Raw genomic sequence first — 22,409 nt, 5'->3', positions numbered from 1 at the left:
CCATAACTTCCGTAGGATCTGCCGGCAGAGTAAGCAGGGTACTTTCAGTTTCTACTTTGCGCTGGGTCTTCAGGTTCAGTGCTTGGGTTTATACCCTTAGCGTCTTCCCCATGCACCTGGACCAGGATCAGTGGTTGCTGCAGTCAGCTGGCCTTCTGGATCAGAAAGATTCGGCTAATAGGCATTTCCAAATGACTTCTAACAGCTTTGGCAACTCTGGGAGACTGGGAGCTAAAACCACCGGTTACTAATATGTCCACAGAAGCCACAAATGGGCAGCAGAGAAAGCTCGCTATTGCAAGTCAGTTCCACTGAGAAGGCGTCACTGCTTCTGCCGCCCGATCTGGCTGACTTTGCCAAGTCATCTTTTAAAAAAAAGGAAGTGAAGGATGATTAAGAGGGTCACGCCCTCTGCCCCTCTAAGCTTCTAACTAGTTTCTTTCCTTCCCCGTCTCCTGTGCAGCACACCTGCTCAGGTGAGACTTTAAGAACAAATAATTCTTGTGAACCCACGCAGTCTAGTGTGTAAGCTGTAGCTTCAGGAAAGCAAGCATTACTTGGGGAGAGGGGTGGCATAGAAGTTCTGCATCGTAATTAACTCAAAACAGGTATCTCCTGACATGACTAATAAACTATCCATCGTGATTGTTTCATTGAAGTTTTTTGTTTTGTTTTGTTTTGTTTTGTTTTTGTAATAGACCTGACTTACCGAGGTGCTTCCTGATAAGAGTTGTTTTTCATGATCAGGAGAAACCCTGCCTAGGTGAAGGTGGGTAGTGCAAACCAGTAAGAAGAGCGATCCTAGATCAGGATCACAGCTCCCATTTATCTAGCATTTCTATGCCAGTACTGTTGGTCAGGAATTTACAAGTATTTTGGCATCTGGAGTTTTCTGTGAGGCATACGGTTTTCTTATCTACAGTTGAAAGATGCATGGGAACAGAGGCTTCCTTAAGTAACAGAGCTAAGTTCACATGGCTGAACTTGGATAAAAACCGCCTGCAGTCTGGCTTCAAAGACTGCTTGGAATCCTGTGTGTAAGAGAACCCTGTGAATAATAGAGTATAGCAGTAGACTAGGGAAATGACCTGAGGTTGTGGGTATGCCCTTAACCCTCTGGGGAACCTCAGAAAGGTGTCTGGAGTTTGTGGTTCCTGTACTGACATCAGGACATGAACTTCAGATTCTGTCGTGGTGCTAACAGTGAGAAGAAGCGGAGAGAAAGGAGCGAGACAGGGACTGTCTGTGCTTTAAAGGGTACAGGGTAGGAGTTCCTACTGGACACTGGCCTGTGGCCTCTGCTGCTGGGACTCTGCCTTTCCACATCCAATGTATAAACCTGTCGTTTCAGTGCACTTCCAAAATAAACCCTATCCGGTGATGGCAGGGCTGTTTAAGACCTCTGTGTTGTCTCTCTTGCCAACAACAACCTTTCCTCCTTCTCAAAGCATCAGAAGATTTGAAGGTACTTGTCATCCTCCCTGCAGCTACTGGCCTTTCCCCGCTGTGCGTTCTGAAGACAGCTCCCCTGCACAGAGAAGGGCTATCTAGAATGAGATTAGACTCCAACGTCTCAGTATGACAGGATGGAAGAGAGCTACTTTGGTAAGACAGGGCTTCAAGGATGGAACATGGAAGAATGTTCACAAAAGGAGGGAAATAGAGGAATGAGAAAGAAAACAGGGAAGAGCTGGAAAATGAAGTCAGGAAACTGAGCCTCAGGGGGAAAGGCACACACTTCCAAAAATGTCATTGAAATTCCGATGTGGAGATAAGAGGTAGACAGAGATGAGACTGCAGGGACTGTTAAAGATGAATTCTATAAACGTGCCTAGGGTTGCAGTAGCTGTATTAAACTCCCTGGCCATGGGGTACAGGTAGGGCTACAATTGTTCACACTCTCTGCTTTTTTCCCATCTGTTGCTAGACTCTTCAGAGCGGAGTGAAAAAGCATCCATCAACAGAGTGCAAAAGGGGAAATCTGTCTTCCTTCCGGGCACAATCACCAGCAAGGCAGACAGAACAAAGCTTGTGCATAGGCAAAATTTGAGCAAAATGAGGGAAAGTATCTAAAGTTCCAGGAAAGAAGAAGTAACTTTTTTTCCCCAAGACTCTATCCTTAAGTGTTAAGAATGTCTTCTGAAAAGAATATTTAGAAAGCATTTGGAATTTAAAAAGTTAGGTGAAAATGGACACCTTTGAATTACATAGTATTATGAGAGAAGTCTAAGAAAATTAGTATCGTTTTGAAAAAAAATCAATACCGCACCTTAAATCAGCTGTTGCTTTTTAAACAGAAACTGAATATACAGTTTGACAAGGATGAATGTTTTATGAATTTTTGGAATGTTGATAATTAAATAAATCAAGTAATATTCCAGGCCTGATGGTGGAGACCTGTAACCCTAGCTACTTAATCAGAGGCAGGAGAATTAAAAGTTCAATTCCTGCTTTGTTGAATGAGTGAGAAGACCCTGTCTTTAAAAATGACAAAGTAAAAGTGGACTGGGGGTATAGCTAAAGGGTGGGAGCTTGCTTAATTTGCATGAACCCCATCTCTGTCTCCAGGATCACATCAAAGAAGACAGAGGTAGTTGTGGTGGTGGAGTAGTAGCAGCAGTAGTAGTAGTAGTAGCAGCAGTAGTGGTAGTAGTAGCAGTAGTAGTAGTAGTGGGTGGGAATGCAGCGAGGGGAGGAAGAGAAGGATGGAGATGAGGGGTAGGGGATGATAGAGAAGAGGAGGAAGGGGGAAAAGAATGAAGAAATAAGACAATTACAAAAACGATTAACACTGTGTAATAGGAAACACTGAAGTACATTATAGGATGGTGATTTAAGACAGAAAATTATCAATGATAAGCAATGTCTTTTTAAATTTCCACACTTTACTAATATCTCTCTGTTACCCAGGCCTGCTTTGAACTGGTCCTCCCTATTAAAGTCTCTTGACTACTACCCACATGCCAACATCCATGAGGAAAATTTACTTTTTGACTAATTATATTCATTTTATCTGAATAAGTATGACGGTTATTTGTCTGTTGGTCTGTTTAACTGTCCATGCACTCTGAGATCTAAATTCTATTGTGCTGCGACCATGGATATTTTCTGAGGTTCCTATGATTTATTTTTCTAGACAAAAATATCAAGGTAGGAAATATTCTTACACACACACTCACACATACTACAGATATGTAAGGTGCATAGATGTCTTGGTCCTATGTTTTGAGAGATCCATTCTTGATCTGCTTTTATGACCAGGAACATTTTAAATTATGTTTGGACAAAGTGACTCTTCACTTTGCCCTGAGTTTCACAAGTTCAGTTGCTGGATTGACTGTGCATGCTCACTATGGATGGCAAGTCATGCTTTCAAAGTGACTTAATATTGACAGAGAAATGGGTGTGTCATTTAAAAATTCAGTATGTTGAGAAGGAAAGACTGAGGCACGATTTTAACCAGAGAGTAAGGGGAGTATAATAAGCCCATTTCACTATGGGTATCCAAGATCAATTCACAGTTCCAGTAAGAAAATAATTTCCCAGCTTATAATTCTAAATCAGTTATAAGTTTCAAGTACTTGCACAGAATTAATTTTGACCATTACTAATTGGCAATCAAACATTTATTTATGTGCTGTTTTTCCTGTTGCATTTCTGAATAAACCATACGTTGACTATGGCACTGTGTGTAAATGGCATTGATCCTTTTACCATAACCAGTACATGTTTGTTCTTCATGTCGTGTGTAAGTGATGTTCAGCCAGTTTTGTCAGGTTTTGCTAATAACACAAAGGAAGCTGAGAACCATGTTTTATAAACCCCTGTAAAAAGGTTTCACGAAGCTATTTATATTTGTGGGAGACATGTGGACGTTCAACAATAAGATTATGTAGTGCCATGGAATGAAGCCCAGGGCAGGCTGCTACTGTCTGCTTTGAGCCACTATGTGACTCAGAAAGGAATGTTTTTTTTCTGAGAATACATTAGAGATTGGCAACTCTGCTGTTGAGATATAAATGTAACGTAGCATGGATGGTTAGAGCCGTGGAAAGTAATGAAGTTATGGAAAATAATGAGGCTTAAATGCTAAAAGAGTGAAGGGGTAATGCATGTGGAGAGAGACACCTTGAGACACAAGCTTTACAGACTAGACAGGGAAGCCAAACATGTGCCCCCAATAAAGCCAATGTAGTGACAGCTAAGTAGGAAAGCCAGCACCCCAGGAAGATAGGAGGACACATTTAAAATAGTCAGTAACCCGTATTTTCAAAATCCACAGAGTCTGCAAAGGAAAATGACTGAAGCACATGCTTCCTTGGATGACTTAGTCCTGAGGACAGCCATACTGATCGACTAGTGTAGATATCGGTGGGGGCAGGAAGTGGAGGGTATAAAGTTGGGTTAAATTTTCAGGATGACAAATGATGACAGGAGTGGCGCCGTGTTTCACGAGCCTATCAGGTACAATGGAAGTTTCCAGTTTTGAGAAGGATTTAAGCATATTTACAGATTTAATGACAAACTTCAGTTCTGAAGTGGTGGGAAGAACGGAACCAAGAAGCTAAAACAACCTGCCTTTTTTCCCCTTATATTCTTTTCGGTTCAATCTCACCTTTTTGTAATTCTCGATAATCAGAAACTGCTATGTATCAATATTTTTTTACTCTGAATTATTCCTTGCACACTCACTTATACGCTGCTGGACTAAGCTTTGCTTGGTCTAGGACTGTTCTTTTACATTTGAGAGAAAACCCCTGTAGAATAGGAAGTTTGTTTTACTTGACTCTTTTGTGCACTGATGAATATATGTCTGGCAGTCACGACTTTTAAAATATATACTAGAGTTGGGAAGGGACAGCGCTTTAAATCTCTGCCTTTTTTAGATGACCAGTCAGAGACGTTGTTCCTACAACAAAGTCTTCATGAAAAGATTTTGAAGAAAATGGAAAACATTTTGCCTAAATTTTTCGGTAGCTTACTTCTGTGTTATCTGATTATTACTTAAAGACACCAGTTGTTACTTTGCACTCTTGGACAGCAGTAACTCTTCCAGTCTGTCTAGAATTTTATGTAGTCAAAAGATTACCTTCTGAGTCAGACTATATACAGTTATGTCCTGTGAGAAAATAGAGACATCAACGTGAACAAGTCTTGACTTGCTTTGATCATAGAGAATCAGAACTCCTAGTAAAGCTATGCCGATATCCCAGAATGTTACAATCCCAACTGTGGGCTGGCAACTAAATACCTAAGCTTCTGGTAATATTGTCAGTTCTTACATTTGGCAGAAAATTAAATATTTTCTGATATGGAAAACTCCCAAATTTAAGTAATTTATTGTCACATTAGAGGGTTACTTTGTTTTTCTTCTCCTCCCAGTAAATCAGGTTTATCCCAGCGTATTTGTTATTGCTTTAGGTTCTTGGGATAATTATTAACTCATATAGGATGTGGAATGATGACATCTATTACAATAATGACATTAAAAAGTAGCCTGAAGGATACTGTATCTCCCTGAGTTCCTAGATATGACCATTACACCATGATATGTGTCAGTTACCTGGCATCCTCACTGCCATGAAAGTAACAACAACAACAACAACAACAACAACAACAACAACAACAACACAACAACAACAACACAACAACAACACACAAACACACACACACACACAGGAAATACTAAGTGATTAAGGTTTTTGTGACAGATAATGATTTTTGTAGACAAGAATGAGGTATTACATAGTGCTGGAAGATTGCATCCTATGAAAAGCAGTTGTTTGATTTCTTCTATATCTTTGATCAATTAGCAGTTCTATTGATACATAGAAATTTCTAACCATGTCTCTCTCTTTTGTGACCTCTTCCTCCCCGCCACGTGTGTGTGTGTGTGTGTGTGTGTGTGTGTGTGTGTGTGTGTGTATGAGTGTGATTTGCCCTCTTTAAAATGTTACCTTTAAACTTCAAACTTCAATTTAGGGCTGCTGAGATGGCCTAGCATCCAAAATTCTTGATAGGAAAATGTAGTGACCCATGAGAAAGCTGGTAGTGTGCCCCTTGCCCAACATTCCTGTGACAAGAAGGGAGCCAGAGACAGGAGAATTCTTTGAAATACCCGGGCAAGCTAGACTGGCATGTGTACTCCAGGATACAACGAGATCCTGTCTCAGAAAAAGTACAAGACAGGCATTGACACATTGCCATCATTGGCTAATGACCTCTGACCTCCACATGCAATGACCACACCCATACACACACATGCATGCATGTACATGCACACACATCAAAATAAAATTTAAATAAACTTTAATTTGTGTTTCAAAAGTGATATCCCTTTGATGGTAATTCTAAACTACACAAGATTATTAAATTTCTAAAGCAAATTTTATGGAATTGATGCCTTTAACAAATTCAAATATTTTGTTAGCTTCCTATTTGATTTCTGTGAGCTTTTCTATACACATCCTCTCTTTTATTTACCTGGCCATGTGACCTAAAAGGAGACGAAAACAATAAAAGGCAAATAAATCAAATATTATTGTGCACACAGGTTTACTGGCCATTCAAGAATAATTCTGCAGCCAAAAACTACAGATATTTGCAGGCAGTGACAGTCATTTTCCAAAACCTAACTGCAACCCAACCAAGCAAAGAGAAACAGCACAATTAAAGGATTGTCAATAACTTAAAAAGCCAAGTGTAAAAAGTTCTTAGAATCTAGAAAACAGTTATCAGTCTCATCAAATTCTTAGGTTTTTTTTTTCTTTTTTTTTTTTTTTTTTGCTGTTATTCCAAGCTGTGCAGGAGCCACAGTGTTCTTTTATAACTTCAATATTGCTGGACTCTTAACCCCAAAGCTCTCATCTTGATGACCTTGATTATACTTAGTACAATTCTTTTCTATTTTTAAATAAGATTTGTGGTGATTTTTAAGCCACCAGAGATAAACTTTATTGCCAAAGAAGCAAACTTTAGTGGCTTTCTTCTGCCCAGTTCACTTCTTCAAGTGTAGAGCTAATTCAATACAACATATCAGTAAATAGAATTTACTGGGGCTTCCCTGTGGATAAAAAGGCAGCTCGAACTGTACATATTTCCAAAGGACCCTGTTCCCAAGGCTCTGGGTCTCTCCCACTTCCACCGAGGTGTACCAGTAGTCTCTCTGCACTTCCCTGTGTCGGTAGTGCATAGCAATAAAGTCCAACCGGCAAACACACACACTAGTGGTGCTTACCTTCCATTTGCCGGTGGAATTCCTTGACAAATATAATGTTTTTACCACTCTGAGTGTACTATGATGATATGAGGGAATTTAGTCATCCTGTGTTTTATTTAGCAGGGTCATGTGTCTGCTTGGAAATCGTCATGATTAACCTACCACTCTGCTTCTCCTTCCCATCCTTTCTTAGAGTTCAACACAGTTAACCCAATGACACTATGTGCTGTGCAATATTCTACGTATTCAACTACAACAACATACAACAATCAAAAATAAATCCTAGTTAATCATATTCTTTTATGGATTATACACTGCAACAAAATTTAACTGCATAGTTGAGGTGGATGCTATCTTTTCATTTATAGATTAAGTAATTTTAATTACTTAATTTAAGGACAAAAATATCAAAAATGCTCAGCAAAATTTCTATGGATGCCCCATGACTTAGAATTCCAGGTTTCATTTTTTACATTACACTATTTAAAAAGTTAAACTTTAACTACCTTGGTTGTAGTAATTATGCTGGTAGCATACAGTCCATTTGTCCTTATGTAGAAAGCCTGTATGCATGGAGATATTAACCCAAAGAAGATCACATTATGCATAATTGTTCCACAGTCTTCTGTGTTCACCTACCAATCGCCGCATTTCTTTTTGATGTTATTTTCTTTCCTCATTTCAAAGAATCTAGATAATGAAAGTGAATCCAAAGATTTGCATCACATTGGATTTTGGTTTCTTGTAGGGTTTAGTATGAGAAGCTTATGTCATATATGCCATGACTTATGTCAATATGCCTTCAGACTTAATTTCCATGAATTGATTAGTTTTATTTTTCCTTCTCTGAACATGACTTTCACTAAATTACATGTATTATATAATACACAATGACTTACTTTTACATTTGTTGATTATGCAACTTTTATAGATTGTAAATACAAATATTATTCCAAACAATAGCTTCCAAGTTCAAGTTATTGTTTAACATTTATTTCAATTGTGCTTAATATAAATTTCTTACAGCATTCTCCAAAGGACAAATGTAATATAAAATGCTATATTCTAAAGTGAATTAAATAATAACTTTTAATTTAATGGTTATTTAATCAACACGTGTTTGAACTAATTAGTTTCAATGATATTTATTTAAAATTAGTTACAGAGAAATACAAGGGACAGATGTTTTGTGGAGACTTCCCATTTTACAATTTCTGGCCTAATTAGTAAATATTTTCTTCATATTTGAATATAAATATATTTTTGTGTACTAGCCATATAATTTGTAAATGACCAATAATTTTAAAGTTAACATTATATTACAGGTCTTTTAGTTTTAATGCAGTCTTGGAAATTCTCTTTGTGTATTCTTGTCTACATGATTGTACATGCGACATGAACAGCACATATGGCCCTTGTGTCCCTAGCTCCCCTGTTGCCATTAATGTTGCGTTCCTTTTCCTTTGCTTTTTTTTTATAATTTTTTCTTTCCCTGCTTATTGACTATATTTCCGTTCTTCAGGGCTGTTTTTGGCCCTTTCAGATGTCATGTGATGCACACTGATGACTTTAATTGTAGCCTAACCTAGCATGCTACCTTCTGCATCTCTAAGTCAGTCATCCATGACGGTTGCCGACAGGCTATGGTGTGCTCTTCAGAACCTTCTAAGAGAACTCTCAGGCTCAATATACACAAGTATGTATGACTTCTGAGCTAGCTCTCCACAGCTTGTCCTCCCTGAGTCTGTACTCCAACTTCAATCCTCTCCCAGGTTCTAAACCTGGGAATAATAAAGGTGACCATAGCAACTGCTTGATGGTAACTATCCTTTTTCATCACCACAGCTGCCCCTGTTGGAGTTTGTGATAGATCTCTGAATATAGAACTTTTAACTAAGATGTTTTCGAAAACACTGTTGTCCTTTTGGGGTTTCCGGTTTCCTAGGCATGCCACACAACACACAAGATGCTTCATGATTTATGTCTTCTCATGACACTTAGGTGCCAAATCTTCATGTGCAGTCCTTTTAGTCAGCATGTCTAGTCTGTTTAACCATAGAATTACGGTTACATTTTTGTCTTGGGGATATTGCCATCCTTATGAAACAAGTAATTTTTCCTATCCAATACTTATCAGCTGTACTCTGCTTTGACAGTTGTCTAGATGTCATATCCTGGAGACCTAGACCTTTATTTTGCTAAGTGATAACGTTGAGCATTTGTCTTGCATTAGGTATCTGATGCCAATCTGTTGACTAGATGCATGGTATTGGCTGCTGCACAAGCCATATTATTAGGCTTTCACAGTTTTCAAAATCAGACACCCATCTTGTTTGTGGTTGAACTTACAGTGGACACTCAGGATCTCAGGAAGACTATCACCTATCATATTAAAAGTGGATACATTCATTAATTCTGGTATCGTCGGCTGGAAGCTCATGTATAGATAATGTGGAACATCTCTCCCCTCAGTAACTTAAAATCATGGACTCTATCTTTAAATCACATTGAATATGTGATTTATTAGAAACCAAAGTATTAACAAACATATAAATCTATGTCTAAAATATAGTTCTAACTTTAAGGGATAGGTCCTTCCATGGGTTTAATATCTAATTGATTTTTTACTTGGGATGGATAATGATATACACGATATTCTTTTAAAAGTTATGTGTAGGTAGATTTAAAATTAACCTTTGTGTGTGTGTGTGTGTGTGTGTGTGTGTGTGTGTGTGTGTGTATAAGTTCTGTGTTCTATAACAAAATTAGATGAGCTAACATAGACCTAATAATAGAAGATATTTAAACATGAAAGACCATTAATATGTTGCCTTTAAGGATTATCAACTTCAATGTTTTCATTTGCATTGTAAAGGTAGTTTTTCTCATTTTATGCTCCTATTCTTTCTAAAGAATACAAAAGACATATCCTGTTGAGGCAAGCATATCTAGAAAGCATTCCAGAGTGGCCTGGTTTTACTTGGAACACTGACTTATGGAAGCTATTCAGTTTCAGCAATGTTTATGATTACTAGTGGTTTCTAGGTGGCCCTGTAAATACAGTTTTGCAAGTGCCTTGGCAGACAGAAGGTTGTGTTGCAAAAATTGCATCTATAAAACATGATTTATAAACTACTTTCACAGTTGCTTTGATGGTGATTTTGAGGTTCATGTTGGAAATTATAAATAAAAATAATCTCTCAATCTAAATTGTGGATGAGAAGTTGGTAATTTTCAAGCTACATTAATTGATTAATAGATATAGGTTCTAATTAATCTGTTTATATTCCCTCCATTGCCCAATATACTTTAAATACTTTGAAAATATCTCATGCCACTCATACTGCAGTCACCCTGTCTGGGTAACATGACCAGAGAAAAACTTTTCTAAAACTGGAGATATATATTGTGATTATCATAATGAATGAAAAGCGGTATGAGTCTCTGTGCGTATCAACCATTAATATAAATACTAAAATTATCTTGCCATGCTGTGGGCTCGTTTCTTAATGACATTTCTTCAAGATTCCCTTATAAATGTTTGGATCTATTAAATACTCAGGCATCTATTTTTCAGAATGTTTTTTGAGGGTCAAAGATGGCTCTGTGAATGAAGGTGCTTGCTGACAAATTTGACAGCCCAAATTCAATCCCTGTGACGCCCATAGTAAGCACAGAGAAACAAGTCTCACAAACTGTCCTCTGACCTACACATGCATACCACTCATGGCATGCACACACATTCATGTAAGTAAATATAATACATACTTAAATTAAATTTAATATATAAATATAAGTAAGTGTAATAAAATTTAAACCAGGTGTTTAAAAAACTTCTCATAAGGTAGCTTTTGGAATTTCAGCATGCTATTTTTAAAATTCTTGTGATTTAATAATGGGCTTCATTCTTGAAAAACAATAAATAAAGCAGAGCCAGTAATTCTCCAAAAATTGGTGAGTTCTAGTTGGAGAAGTCACAAGTCCAAATGAGCCCAGCAGCGAGTTAGGTGGGATGAAGGGAGGCTTCAGCCTGCTGGGGACTACATAGCTACAGAACTCAGGGCTGGGCTGAGGCAGGCTGGATGCCAACAGACATCACTAGGCTTTCTAGTCTTGCAGGTGAAGTGAGAGTTTGCATAGTTTACTGGAATTTCCCATGTTTAAATGATGCCTCTGTTTTTCTGAGTTCTTAACTTTAAAATCTTTGCTTTATAATAATTCCCTTCCCTAACGTAAGCCTTATTCTAACCCTTCATAAATTAGAATTCTCTATCCCAAGAATCTTCCTGACTAATTTATATCTAGTGTAATGCAAAGAGTGAGTGCGGTGAAAAATGCCATGTGGCCTTCCTCTACACACAGTTTCCCCTTGGTACTCTGCCATGCTTACCCCACCATAGCATTTGTCTGCATTTGACACATCACGGTTTACTTGGGTATTTTCTTTTCTTGCCACTATAATATTAATAGCATGAGACTTTTTAGTTCCCACTGATGTAGCGTCAATTTCTAGAAACCAAATACACTCTTGACATTTAGTCATGCAAATGGGTGTTCTACAGGTAACCAGTTACAGAGAGGAAATGGCTGAAGAATTACGCATATTTAACCTTGTCAAGAAAAAAGTATAATAATAATGAAACCCAGTTTGTTTGTTTTGTCTACAAGAAGTGATTCTGTGTGTATCTCCTTAATTCTGTTCTCAGACATATCCTATTTTTGAAAGCCAGCCATACTGTGATTAATTCTACCTCCTCAAATCAGGAAGTGACACAAATATCCTATCACTTGTGAGCACACCCCAGGACATGAGAGGTGTTAGAAATTGGCCAAAGGAAGAAATCTGTAGTATTTGAAATAGCTTATCACACAGAGAGTATTCAGTCCACATTAGATTTTACTCTTCTGAAATAATGTATCATAAACACTTACAGGCATTTATTTTGTTTTGTAATCATGACTGTTTTTGAACCTATAGCTCAATATGTTTTAAGTTATTTCTTAAATTTCATTCGGTATTACAATGCTCTATTACAATCTATCTGATGTCCACCCCTGAGATGCTAGACTCTCTCTTGTATCCCCCAAGTCTCTTACCCTCTTCACCACATTTTCCATTTGCTTTGTCTGTCTTCCATTCTACTGCCTACTAATGTTTCTATTACATTATTAATTTGTTTGCTTTTAGTGTGTGTATGTTCACGTGTGTGCATTTTTATTGACTGAGCATTCATTTTATAAATGTAAACTCCATTTGTGGTAAATCGTGAAGTGTTTGTGGATGTGATTCTCTGCTTAATTTCTCATGCCTTTTGTTACCCTGTGGTCTGATAGTGATTATAACTACAACGTGTGCTAGATATGCATCTTAAACTTAGTTTGTAAAAAAAATTGGAGTTCTAGTGTGAAGGATACCTTCCTCTGGAGGGGGCAGTTCATTTACTTTTATCTAAGTAACTTGTAGTACTTCCAGTTGGGGACCATCTTAACACGAGTTTTTTGACTTTATATTTCACAGATCATCCACTTATGAAAACTAAGGTAAAATTCTAAGGAAGGATTGGTTCATTGTTATAACTTACTATGAAGAGACCAAATGTTATTCTCTCAGGTTAAAACAGTGAATGTTTGGTGTATTCTTCTTTTGTAGGAACCAGACTTTAACTCTAGCTTTATAGCCCCATGACATCAAAAAGTATTGCGCTCAAGGGCTGGGGATTTAGCTCAGTGGTAGAGCACTTACCTAGGAAGCACAAGGCCCCGGGTTCGGTCCCCAGCTCCGAAAAAAAGAACCAAAAAAAAAAAAAAAAAGTATTGCGCTCATCCTCAGAGACTGTGTTAGCATTGGGCCTACCTGCCTGAGATCTTGTTTTCTCTGATAATTATGTTTTCATTTGCTCAGAGGTACATTCATGAATTTTCCTTTGTTTCTTTATTTTCACTCAATTAGAAGTTTGTTATGAATTCCTAGTGTTACACCAAGACATACTGATTTATATTTTGAGAGTTTCCTTAAGATCTTATCATTTTCCTCTCATTTGCAATGTGCATTTGATTATAGACTTTTATGTTGCCACTGTTTTTCCTTAGGTTTTCTTAAGTCATTGGCTGTGGTTTTCTAGCACACACTTAATATTATAGAGATGTCTATTCCATAGTGGGATTTGGAGGAGGAAGAGCAGGAGAACACAGGACCTCATGAAACTGGGGGTCAGGATATAACTTATATCCCTAACTGGACAAAGCAATACAAAACACAAGTCTAAGTTCAACCGGGTAGATAATGAACTCAGACTAGGAGTAAAGAAGTCACAGTGTTTCCGTGACTTTTCATACTGATGGATGTTTTCTTCTTATTTCTGAAGAAACTGATATGTGGAGACAGTAAATAATCCACTAAAAGCACTAAAGACAAGGTTATTTTACTGTGTGAACTCAGGCTATGCTCTGAGCTCCTACCTATACTTTCTCAGTGAGGATGCTAATTAGGCAGAAGAAGAAAAAAGAAGAAAGGCAAAAAATAGCAACATAGATTTGAAGCAACTACATAAGGACAACAGGGTGATTGAGAGAAAGAGAGAATGAAAGGAAGAGAGAATGAAAGGAAGAAAAATTTTTCTGCAAAAGACGATACTGACAGTCTCTTTGTAAAATGGGATAAGAGTGACACATGGCCTGTTGGTATTTGAAAGAGAAAAGATATGCTGTCAAAGATGGTTCACTTATAGGAGGCGGCATCTATGAGAACCTCTCATCTCAGTAACTGAAAGAGATCCACAGTATCAAATAAAATAAAATAATAAAATAAAATAAAATCAGTTACTACTCAAGTGGAGATGCTCTTGGTGGTGTGTTGTAAAGCCGGAGAAAGCGCTTTTGCAAATTGTACAACGTACAATATTAACTTCTACCATTTATATTTGATGAATTAAGTTGGTTTATGTTGGGAAGTTGCTGTGGGCATGTATCATGGTTGGTCCCTGGAAAAGTGCCTTCAGATCACTTCAAATTTCCTAACAAAGTAGGAAATCCCAGTAGAGACCAACAGCCAGAGGATGGGACGGGTTAGAGGCAGTTCTGGGAACTGCCATCTAGGAGCATGGGTAAATGATTCATCATGCACAAGGAATGCTGAGTGGGTGTAAAGAAGCCTTTCTAGCAATGTCACCTCCAGCCTACTCAGCACTCTAGAGCTTGTGAAAAACTCACTCGTCTGAGGTCCTGCCTGCCTGCTCCCTGCTCCCTGCCTCTGCTTCTGAAGACTCCAGTAGTTACTGTCCCCTTTACCAATTAAACTTCACTGATTGCACCTTGGAACCGATCTCTATTTTTGCCTCTCTTTGCCCTGAATGTGACTGTGAGAAAGAATATGTAGCATACTTCCGTTCTAATATGTTGTGTTCTGCACTCTCTTCTTCTCTAGTAGTTTGTACTTCATAAATTAGTTCATTATTGCACTAATAATTAATTTTGATGGCGGAAGCTAAGTTCAAATTTATAGGAAAGTTAAGCTTTGTTTAAAAACAAGCCCACTTGTTTCTGAACCAAGCTTGTAGATTAAGGTTATAGAAACACGATTACAACTAGTGCAACTTTTGCATTAATGAAGTAATGTCTTGACCATGAAACATTTTATCCAGAAATGTTTTATGAATGAATAAGAGTGTGGGTGTTTATGGAGGTGATGGGAAATTCCCTCTTAGTCATTTCTGTTAGTATGTAGACAGAAAGGAAAATCAAAGACTAGAGCCGGGGGGAGGTTTTCTGTTTTTAGGTCTATCAGCTCAGCAAAAACACTCTATATTTGTGCCAGGACTTTCTATATCACATGACAATGATGCATTCGAGAATTTTCCAGCAAGGTGGATGGATATGTCCACTGACAGATGTACTTTCAGTCTTAGAGAATTAGAATGAGTTAGAATAATGCTTTTTTCAATGCTCTAAATCAAACTAAGTTTGATTTTTTAAAATACCTTCTTGATCAAGTTTTGCTTTAGGCTTACACTAACCTTATCAAACATCGTTCTCTTTTCCTGTGTGCTAAATGAAGTGAGCTTTCCTTTGAAGTCTGAACTTTCCTCTACCACTCTGCTATTAAATGATAGCTTTTCCCAGGTTTTCTTTTATTGTTAATTTATTGTGCAACAATTTGATTCTTAAAACATATTTAAATAGATTTTCAAATGTATAAACAGAAAAGGAAGACAACTTGTGTCAAGACAATACCTCACGGAGAACTTGAAAGAGAAAGGAATTCCCTGTAAGTAATAGTTTATATCTTATAGATTTATAATTTTCTCAACACTACCATTTTTCTTTAAAATTTTCTTCCATTCTATGAAGAACATACTTTTTCAGAAAATATGCTAAATCTGATTTGTATATTATGATTTAATGAACCTTTGTCCCTCTTAGAATAAAATCTGTGAAGTAACATGCTTTATTCCTTTAATAGAATAAATAGGTTATCTATGGGACTTTTTTCCTGGCTTGGTTGCATTCCTGAAAATTAGATATAAATTCAGTTATGCTGTACCTGGGGAATGTAGGAAAGGGATGTGGTGATACCAATCTCTATTTTTTTGCCTCTTTTTGCCCTGTATGTGATTGTGAGAAGGAAAATGCAGCATATTCTAATATGTTGTGTGAGTTCTAGAATGAGTAAGTTGGCAGGCTGTAGGGAGATTGTTTGTCCTGGGTTGATCCTGGATTATTCGCCCACGCCTATGTTAGCTAGTGAGGTAAAAACCCGGGCTGAACAAATGCCCCAGGACTAGATGCTCTTGGTTTGGTGGCCTAGGTTTTCTCCTGCAAGTTGCACAACTGAGTTGTATATATTTATGAAATATTTTTACCCTAGACTATAATAATATCTTTGCCACTGCCAAGTTTGAGAATATCTTTAAAGAACCATGGATCCATGTGTGTTGCCACAAACTAGTAATCGTAACACTGAGGCACTAGGATCTACAGTTCTGGAACAAGCTAGACTACATAGAGATTCCCAATTTTATCTGCAAAACGAAACCTTGTCTTAGAAAAGAAAGTAAGAGAGAAAAAGGAGAGAGGAAGAGAGACAAAAGAGGGAGAGTGAGGGAGAGAGAGAGAAAAGAGGAGCACGAAATAGGAAAGAAAGGAGGAAGGAAAGAAGGGATGAGATCTACAGTGAGACCTAACATTTAATTTATAGTATTAATGTATATTAATAGTTATATTAAAAAGAGTAGATCTATTGAACAGACACCGACAACAGTGCTAATGAGGGCAGAAGAGTGTCGGTCCACATTTTCATGTTTACTTAGCCTGTGGCAGAGACAGCCCATGGCAAAGATCCATCTTTCTCAAGGTGCCATTCTATTCTGACCCCTTGTTGAACCACCTGTTCTGAGAATTGAAAGACTTTGCTTCTCTTCTTTGGTTGCTAGCATTTTGTCTAAGCTCCACCCCACAGTTACCACAGGGAAAGGTTACATTTCCTTAGAAATTATGTGACGTTGAGAGAAATATGGACAATGAAACCTATTCTAATATTATTACCCAGAAATGGGGAGCAGGTATTGGAAACTTCCATAAAAGCCACTGTCTTTATAAAGTAACAAAGAACTTGGTTGAATCATGCCCATGCATGAAGACTTTGTGGAAGAAGGAGCTTAAGACCAGTGACCCGGAACATTTAATGGAAGAAACTTCTAAGAAGAGTAGTCAAAGACCCATGGCCTTCTCATGGGTGATTTAAACTGAGAGTGAAGAAAATAACTTAGATATTTTAAAATTAGATAATGTATACTTTAGATAATTTATAATTAAAAGGAAACAAAGAAGAATGATGATATGGCCAAGCTGCCCTTTGACTGATTGATAAATAAATAAATAAATAAATAAATAAATAAATAAGTTAAATGAGGTCAGGTGTTCTTCATCAAGATAATGGAAGAAATACACTGTATGTAGTTCAGAGGGCTTCAAGGCTGCCTTAAAGTGTCAGAGCTCCAGTGATCTAGAAGGGCAAAGTTGCTCTGGAATATGTGCCTCACTGCAGTCTGTCAACTTGTTCTCTAGTGGCCTCAGGACTCTGCTCTCTACAGTCTACTGCAGTTCTTGATCTTAGCTCAATAAGTCTTAGGGTCAGCTTGGGTAATGGGTGTAGAAGAAACTTCTCATGCTTAGAAGATCCCTTCTAAGCCTGGAAGGGATCCAGTGGTTCTGGTTTAGCAAGCATGCAGGACACTAGCGCTGCAGGGAATGGCTTCTGGCACCTACATCTCAAAGGAATTCATCAACAGTCTGGAGGATCAGGCACAGACTTGTTGCAGGCAAAGGCATGGGGCTCATAGTTTATAGGTTATTTTTCTCACTTTTGATTTCAAAAGTTTTGTTTTTGAGGAAAGAACTTGGAGTTATATCCTTGGGCATACACATTTCACCTAGGGCTTTGGAGTTGGACCTGCTGAGGTTGTGATAACGCGTGAGTCAGAATCAGGTCTAGGGACACTGGCATTCCTGTCAACACTGGCTCAGTATAAGGCCAGCAAAGGGCAATAGGAATAACTGCCATATTACAGCTCACTCCTTGTTCTGAAAGTCTGAATACCAAGCAATACTGCCCCTCCAGGAGGGCCCTTGATGATCCTGGAGACAAGCCTTGGAGTAAGACTCCTTTGTAAGGACCGCATACAGAACGGAAGAGAATGACAAGCTACATGTGTCCTATGAAGTCAGACACATGGAGCTGGAGTCTAGAAAGCCTTCAAGTTCTAGTGGACAACCACCAGTTCTGTAGAACTAGGTAAGAGAGAGGGTAGGGATAAGCTTTTTTTTTTAAACTGCAAGCAATTATGTCCTGTGTAGAGAGAAGGCAATCTGGAGCTTGGGCTATCAGGATATCCTCCCTGGCATCGCTAAGTGAGTACAATAGCCCTGGCAGGGTCCTGAAGAAAACAAGACTGGAATGCAATTGAATACAGATGTTTCACTCGATTATATGAATCTTTCCTCATCATATGTTGGGGTAGAGAAAAACATGGCAGAAATACACCATTCGGCTTCTATTCTCATCACAGACTAAAGTAAAGCTCACAGGTTGCAGATTAAAACCACCAATGAAGGGAATCACTAGAGTCCTATGTACTGGGGCTGATAATTGGTACCCTTATCTCTTCTTACTTCTTTTTGCCACTATTATGCATGCTCCATTAATCTGGTTGTTAATGAATGACAGGAATGGTGAGGTCTTCTCCACTGCAAAGCTGGGCAACCAAGGGAGGGGCATGAGAAGAAAACAAGATATTTGGAGGGAGGTCAACCCATAGATGTCTGTGAGAGTATGTGTGCATCTGCATGCCTCTGTGTGTTGCCCTAGAACTAGAGTAGTAAGTACTTGTGAGCCTCCTGTGTAGGTACTGGGAAGAACCCAGATCCTCCAAAGGAAGGGCAAGAAGAGCTCTTAACCACTGAGCTTCTTGTTGCGTTAAATAATAATGCTCCACACTATGTCAGACACCACAAGGCTCCAGCAGGCTGTTCTCATCTCGGCAGACTCTCTGGCTGGAGCTCCTGAAAACTCTCCACCTGATTAGCTAAGTTCCCATGGTGGGTCATTACTCCACCAGCTCCACACATCCAAATTCTGTGACTGGCTGGGGTGCTCTGTACCTTTCTCTGGAACTCAGTTGAGTCACCCTGTGAAGGAAAACACCACACAAACTTAGAGTCAACGAGTAACTCAATCACTGGGCACAACTAGTAGCATCCTAATTAGTAAGCAATACTAAATTAAATCCTCCTATGGCGGATCCTGGCAGATCTGCCATCTAACTGGGGGCCTCTAATTAGTTACATCTTCTACCCCAAGCTCTCTCCCAAAAAGCTGCAAGTCCTCCCCTGATCGCCCCTCCCCCAAGTCCCCTTTTTTCCTCCTCTCTTCCCACCTCTGACCTGGAAGTCCCACCTGCTCCTTGCCCAGTGATTGGTCCCCTGGAATTTTTATACATTAGGGGAAGGTCTGTGCCACACCATCTCTCCAGCTTGGGTATATTTTATGATTCTTAGATGACTAATATATGCAGACAAAAATAGAGATCTAGTTATAGCAATCAATAGGCCATTATACAGACATGGAAGAATGTACATTTGTATAATCAAATATAAATTACCAATAATTTATATATGTACATGGTATATAAATGCCATCTGTATTAATGCATACACACTCATAATGGCTATATTAGAAAGCATATAGAAAACCGAGATGTAAAGTGAATAAATAAATAAATAAATTAATGCATAAAACAAGAAAGCATACAGAGGAACTCCTGTCATTTATTCTTTAAGTGCTCCTTTCATAGAAATTTTATTATGAAGTTTTATCCCAAATATGCTCTGCTAAATATTAATTTCTGAGTGTTTGCAGGCAAAGAGAACAAGAAAGATGAATTTTATTGTGAAATGTTCTTGTGACTAAATAAAACAGACATACTCTGGCTGTTTCCCCTTCACTTCCGTTTCTTCTCATTTGCAATTACTGATCTTCCACCCTTTCCTCCTTTTTCTTCACTCCTAGTTGGGATAATCCATGTCTAATCTGAAGCAAGTCCTAAAGCTGATAAGAGATTATATTTTGCTCTCATGGGAAGATGGCTCTAAAGGTGTCCTGTGGAAACATAGTTGGTCAGAAAAATGAAGATACCTTCTTGGAGGGTAGATTCATGCTATCTGATGGCTGACTCCTTAAAGTTTGGCAACTCTCAGTATCTAGGTGATTTCTCAATAAGACACCCCTTATTATGTAATAAATACTTATGAAGACTTTGACCACACCACTCAGTGAATAGCTAAGGGAACATTCCAAAGAAGAAGTAGACTAGTTTACATGGCTTGACTTTTCTGTTTGTCTTTAAAATAGCCTTGGCTATGAAAGACTGAATATGTAAGCAGATGACTTTGTAGAAATACACATGATAGTCGAAGTCAGGACCAATTGTATTTTCTTTTCACAACTATTTGATAATTTCTGAGGATACTCAAATTCTGAATGTTTTTCCTAGAAATGTGAGATAATAGTTTAGTTTGCCTAAGGAGGAAAAATATTTCCTCTTGAAAGATTGTAGTTATTAATGTATAGCCATTCATTTTCTTCATGATGTCCCTGAGTTAATCTGGTGAATGAAAAAGACCCATGAAGCATTTGGTGAGTGCTGGGAAGAAGTACTAGACTCCATACTCTAAAGACTTTCTGAAGATAAGATCTACTGTCCTACCAACTCTGCTTTGAAGACATCGTCTTTTCTAGTATTCTTCCAGTTACTGTGATTATTCACTGACTGAAATTAACATGGGGAAGAAAGGATTTATTTTGCTTACTGGTTACATTCTATGATTGATAGCAGCTGAGGCATGAACTCAAATCAGGAGCCCGAAGCAGGATTTGAAGCAGAGACTATGGAGGAACTGTGCTTACTGACTTTTTACCCTGAGTCCATATCCACTGAGCCAGGAATGGTATTGTTTTCACTGGGTTGGGCCATTCTAAATCACTTAGCAACCATAAAAATGTCCCATGGACATAACCACAAACTCATCAGATGGAGACAATCATTCAACTGATATTCCTTCTAATGTATGTCTGGGCTTGTGCCAAGTGGATAAAATGAGGTAGCACACTGTCTACATTTAATACTGGTTAAACATCAACAGAGGAAACAGAGGTGGTGACAAAGAGCCCGGATTGTGGAAGAGATTTCTGATATTCCATTCCATCACAAGAGACTGTTCAGATCTCCTCAATGTTTGGGGAAGAAGAACTCTTACTCCAGCTGTCTTTAGACACTTGTCATATAAGAGTTCATCATTGTTTGGTGGAAAGGAGAAATTTCTGAGAATGAATCAAAGCCATTCCTTTATGAGAATGAGTTCTTTTAATTTGGAAAGAATGATGTATATATAAATATCCCCATAAAAGAAACACTCATGGGATTATTTCCCTTTTAAAGAAACTCATTCCTCAGCAGTAACAATGTGATTTAAATAATAAACACGCCATACAACATATTAATTACAGTCATGGGAATGTCAGTCTCTTCATTGTTCTTGAGGCCATAGGTTTTGTCTTGTTTGTGAGTCTCAGAATATTTTTCTCAATTTCATTTTCTTCTAGAATTTTATTCCCTTTAAAAGTTTTTACCTTTAACTAACTAATTTATCTGCCTTTTTTATTTTTGCCAGGTTGATTTCAGTCACCTCCTCTGTTTGTGGCAATGTTGAGTCACAGTTGAACAGGCTCCATCGTATCTGTGTCACTACCTTCTCCATGGTTGTCCTCATTGCCTGATGGTATCGCATACTGAAAAAGAAAAAAAGATGTTTGTATAGTAGAGGGAATTATTTCATATGGCTTTTATTTTATTTAAATTTGTGTATGGCTAATGCAAAATAATATTTTATTCAACCACCAGAGGGAGCCTCCAAATCTGTGGATTCCCCCAAAAAGAAATATGACTGAAGTTGTAAATTCATATATTTTATGTTGCACAATTAAAAACTCAGGCCAATCCATTTCATGATGTGGGGTTTCACCAGGGTTTTCATACAGAAAGTGCCTAAAATCTCCTGCTACACATGCCACATCATTTTGGTTAACAGTTTTTATATAGTACACTTTTTTTGCATGGTTTTGATTTTTTTTATAGTTTGAGTATTTCTGATATTTCAGTTATATAATTTAATTTTTGATACTCATGAATCTCTTGCTTCAGGACAATTTTCCTCCCATGCATCTTAGGTCCTACCTTTTATTTTTCAGTTATATTTTGTCTATAAATTGATGATCCTTATCCATATACTTTTTCTGTACTTTCAAATTGAGGGCTTGCCACATCTCTTCCATTCAATATTTATTTATTTTTATACACTGCTTGTCTAGCCAGGTCTTATTATCAAATGTTTAAGAGGAGTCCTGGGGTTCTAGAATTATGAGTCGTTTTCATAGTTGACAATGTTAACCTAATACATGTATGACAAGTAGGGTTAACATGATATTCTCATGTGATTTCTTTCCAACATCGAAATTTTCTCCCATAGTGAATCAAGTATTTCAAAAACTTTCCACAAACATCTGCACATGATATGAGGAAGGAACTTATCCAACTGTTTCCTGCAGGCAGTGATGGCTGTACCCCATAACTAAGAGTGC

The 22,409-nt window shown here is 37.9% G+C and overlaps 1 long non-coding RNA gene across 5 annotated transcripts in view; it reads left to right on the top strand.

Moving 5' to 3' along the window:
- Positions 1-21,772, top strand: part of LOC120100774 (uncharacterized) — a 30,510-nt gene extending 8,738 nt beyond the window's left edge. Inside the window, exons 2-5 of one of the 5 annotated variants that reach the window (XR_010064182.1) lie at positions 699-769; positions 1,449-3,150; positions 15,418-15,482; positions 21,443-21,772. This is a non-coding gene — a long non-coding RNA (uncharacterized LOC120100774). Of the gene's footprint in view, positions 1-325; positions 15,483-21,442 lie in introns of those variants that run through there. The other 4 variants (XR_005500795.2, XR_005500794.2, XR_005500798.2 and 1 more) reach the window with 4 other exon arrangements.
- The last annotated feature ends 637 nt before the right edge of the window (positions 21,773-22,409 follow it).

The sequence above is a fragment of the Rattus norvegicus genome, chromosome 2, assembly GCF_036323735.1.
Source record: "Rattus norvegicus strain BN/NHsdMcwi chromosome 2, GRCr8, whole genome shotgun sequence".
NCBI lineage: Eukaryota > Metazoa > Chordata > Mammalia > Rodentia > Muridae > Rattus > Rattus norvegicus.
Note: the sequence above shows the minus strand (reverse complement) of the source record. Positions and strands in the feature narration are given on the sequence as shown.